General features: G+C 49.1%; 1 protein-coding gene across 4 annotated transcripts in view; it reads right to left on the reverse strand.

Annotated features, from left to right (window-relative positions):
* MCTP2 (multiple C2 and transmembrane domain containing 2) overlaps positions 1–4,065 on the reverse strand; it is a 144,792-nt gene extending 140,727 nt beyond the window's left edge. For 3 of the 4 annotated variants that reach the window (XR_004900245.1, XR_004900243.1, XM_028502371.2), the window contains exon 1: positions 3,951–4,065. The gene's annotated coding sequence lies outside the window, so the exon portion shown is untranslated. Of the gene's footprint in view, positions 1–3,595; positions 3,667–3,950 lie in introns of all 4 variants that reach the window. The other variant, XR_004900244.1, reaches the window with a different exon arrangement.
* Between the last annotated feature and the right edge of the window lie 101 nt (positions 4,066–4,166).

A 4,166-nucleotide genomic window follows, 5' to 3' on the forward strand; every position in this document is an offset into this window, starting at 1 on the left:
GGTAAGAAGAGATAGCCCTACCTAGTAGGACTGTGTTAAAGAATTCAACCCCGAAACACCAGTTCAATAGGATCTACACACCCCTGTGTCCCTTAGCAGCGTTATTTACAATAGCTAAATGCTGGACACAGCCTAGGTGCCCATCCATCCATGGGTGGACCAAAAAACCGTGGTTCATTTACACAATGGAATACTATGCAGCAGAAAGACACAGAGAACGCCTACCGTTTGTGACAGCAAGGATGGACCCGGGGAACATTTTGCTAAGTGACATAAGCCAGACAGCAAAAGACAAACATCATATGATCTCATCTGTAAGAGGAACCTAATGAACGAAGCAAACAAATGAGCCAAACAGAACCGGAGGCATGGAAACAAGGAACAGGCTGACAGGGACCAGAGGAGGGGAAAGCGGAGGGGGAGGGAGGTAAGGGTGGAAAAATGGGGAAGGGACTAATCACGGAACCTGTACGAATGACTCATGGACAGGGACAACAGAGTGGGGACTGATTGTGGCAGTGGGTGGGGTTGTATGGGAAGTGGGGAGCAATTGGGGGAAAAATTGGGATGCCTGTGATAGAACAATGACTTTCAAAGAACATAAAATACAGAAATAAAAATGTAAAAAGTTAATTCTTAGCACAATGTACTACGGCCCAGTAAATGTCAGCAACAGTAATGTGAATTATAATTATAATATGGCTGTGATCTATCAGCCCTCATAGGAACTTCTTCTCCTCCTCGTTGAGAAGAGCAGTTTTCATACTGTAGCCCCAGGAGCATCTGCAAGGCTTCCTAGAGCTCAGACTGCTGTGAACCAGAGCCTAGGACAGGGGACCCTCCGTACATGCTGCCTGATGGGATGAACACTGAGAGAGCCAAGGGCATCCCTGGACAACCAAGCAGACCGGAGACCAGCTTGGGGGCCTTCAAGCTCAGAACTGATCACCGGACATGAGTGAGCCCTGGGCCCTCCCACCCAGCTAGAGGGCTCTTCTGAGTCCCAGAGACCATGAGCTCTTCGGCTCCAACCGGCAACTGGCCCATACAGTCTTTAAAGGTTATGGAGCAGCTTCTGGCCTCTCGCTGGCACAGGGCCTACCGCTGCGACAGGCTGCTGGGAGATGCTGAGTGTTCTCGGGGACAGGGGAGCCGCCGGGCTGCAATCAGGAAGCCGTGCTGTGTAAGCATTTCTTATAAATGGCCCAAATCGCTCTCAGCAGAGGCAGAACTCTCCAGCAAATTGTGGGCACGTCTTTTTCTCCTTTCTCCAAACGTATTCGCTTTCATCACTCATTTTGTATTATTGTTCTTCAAGAGGATTCCAAATTTGCTTGCCTTTTTAAAAAAATTTTTTTTTCTATTGCATTTTATATTCGATGTTATTTTGTATCATTGGTTTCAAGTACTGACCTTTTTGGTCTTACAAAATCTGGGCCTGTCCCTGTACCCTGTGCCTTGACCTTTCGGCTTTTCCAAGGTTTTCTGCCATTCATCACCCACCCTGCCCTCCAATGAATGGCAGCATGTTAAGGCCGACCACACCTTTATACACACCTTCTGGGCAGGATTACACAAGCTTCTAAAGAGGAGTTCAAGGTGTGTTATCAATGTCACGGTCAAAAGCAAGCAAGTGCCAGGCAGAATATCCTGTCTGGTTGTCCCAACACAGGCTTTAGAAAGACCTTCTTCAACACAACACACTTTCATCGACTCCTTGTGTGAATTCAAATATGAAACCCCTCAATTTTCGTGTGTTGTCACCAGTGATTATAAGGAAGGATTGAAGAAACAAGGGTTCTCCATGTTAGGAAATAGGAATTAAAATTCTAAGCACCCGTTTATTCTCACCCCATGTAGGATAACAATTTTAATGTGAAAATCATTTTTTTGTGGTTTACACACAGTTAAAGAAATTGCCAGTTTAGTTGTTACGGTTCCTTTACTCAAAGACTAAGTTAGGAATTTTAGGATTTCTTTCCAAAGAAGTTGTAGTACTCCACATTTCCAGAGGTAGATTTAAGGGAAAGCAGATATATCTTTTAAAATAAATATTAGCTGTGTTTATTCATAGGTGATTACAGATTTCTACACCAACACGCAGTCCGTTCTAGGGGACAACACCATCCTCTATTTACCTGGAAGCAATGGGATCAATTTATATTGAATTATATACTGAATTTCTATACTGAATCATACAAATCACATAAATCAAGCTGAATTATATGAAGCACATGAATATATGAAAATTATCTGTGACTTCCATGTATAATGCATAAGGCATACATGTCCAGTTTCACTTATTTGCCTCACTTGGATATATTAGGCCCTTAAAAATATGTTAAAGAAAGACACAGAAAAAAAATTCACATTTTAAAAATAGCTGTTCATCGTCTTGTCCCAGATTGGTCCCAGTTTAACCACACAAGTAGAGTGAAAACAGTGCTCATTTCACTCCCAACAGCCGCTTGAACTCCCGGGATGTGGACGGTTTATGAATGTGAATTTGAATTCTTATTTCCACAAAGCCATCCCGATTTGCACGGTGTCACGGCAGCATGGCATGGGGGAGGGGCAAGGTTCTACAGTCAGAAATGTCCTCCATTGGATTCCCAGGTACCCCGGTAACCTTCAGCAAAGTGCCGGATCCTTCCCTGCCTCAGTTTCCCCGGCTGCACAGGGGGAGTCATGTCTACTTTGCAGTATTTATACAACGAGATAGAGTGCTCGGCGCGAGCCCTAGGCCAAGAGTTGATTCTTAGCAACCTTATTTTAAGGGTGGTTTTGATAAGCCTTGTCGCTCCCAAGGACAGACCCGGCTAATGACATTCTTCTTAGATTCACGCTCTCCCTGCCTTCACATGCTTATTACCAGAGATTAAGGAGGCGGCGCCAAAGCCAAAGTACAATGTGCCGCTGGTCTCCCTCTAACCATCTACCAGCGAGGAAGAAGTGCCCTAAAACTCGCCTTTGTGTCAACACCTGTGCACACCTGTGCACACCAGCCTGGCTCGCCGGGAGTCCTTCCTTAACAGGCGGACAATAAATATTTGTTAACCTGAAAGGCTGCTGAGCCCAGTGAAAATGAATGCTAATGGCAATCATACTCCGCAGCGCTGTTTGCGCTTCCGTGCGTCACGGAGGCGGGTTTCCTAAGGTCCCAAGCTTCCCTGGTAAGCTGTTCGGTAGCTGGCCGTGCCCGCTGCAGAGGTCCCTTCCAGGGCACACTCACGAAGCATCCGGACGCGGCTGAAACCCTCGGACGTGGCACGGAAGGTCGTTCGCGGAGGGTTCTAACCCAGTTTAGAGAAAAGTGGCCTCTGGTAAAAGCCATCAGCGCAGTGTTTGCTTAACAAAGGGACAGCGCGCGGAGCAACTAATTGCGGAAGCAATTTCTTCTCAACTTTACCACTATCACGTTTTTTTTTTTCTTCCTTTTCAGTGTGCTGAGACACTGGACCCTACGCCACTGTAAGGCGTTGCTCCCCTGCGGCTGAGCAAAGGTCTGGTAGGTAGGATATCAAAGTGCAATCTCCGGGTCCCCACGAAGGGACCGAAGGGACCGCATCAGATCCCACCCAAGTGAGGGGCTGACCTCTGCAGAGAATCCTGGCAGTGGCGGTGCTGTGACTAACTCCCCTGCGCCCTGAGGAGACCCAATGTGTCCTATCAAACGCAAAGAAATTAGAGGCAGGTCACCACACACACACACACACACACACACACCCTACCCCGAGCGCTCCTGGCACCCCACACCTGTGGTTTCTGCCTCCTGGCTTCAGCACAGTGACCCCTGAACAAGCAACTCTCGGGTAATAGCTGCTCTGACTTCCCTCCCTGGTCTCCAACTCTCCACTTCGGTCGAGCAGAAGCCCACCCACAGGAAAGAGCAGGGAGCAACCCGGTGCGCGCCCCCGCGCACTGCCAGGTAAACCCGGCACCACCCTCACCTGTCCGAGGCTGCGTCCGGAGGGCTGCAAAGGGGACCGCCGCCGTGCGCCCCTCACGTGCGCGGGACCTACAGCTAACGTAGCCACTGCTGGCCCGCGCTGGGAGCAGCTCAGAAGAGGCAGGGGCGGGGGCTCCGCCGGGGCCGCCCCACTTCCTTGCCCCCCTCCCCCTCGCACGCGAGCCCCGCCTTCAAGGGGAGGAGGCGGCACCGTGCG

The sequence above is a fragment of the Phyllostomus discolor genome, chromosome 12 (assembly GCF_004126475.2).
Source record: "Phyllostomus discolor isolate MPI-MPIP mPhyDis1 chromosome 12, mPhyDis1.pri.v3, whole genome shotgun sequence".
Classification (NCBI taxonomy): domain Eukaryota; kingdom Metazoa; phylum Chordata; class Mammalia; order Chiroptera; family Phyllostomidae; genus Phyllostomus; species Phyllostomus discolor.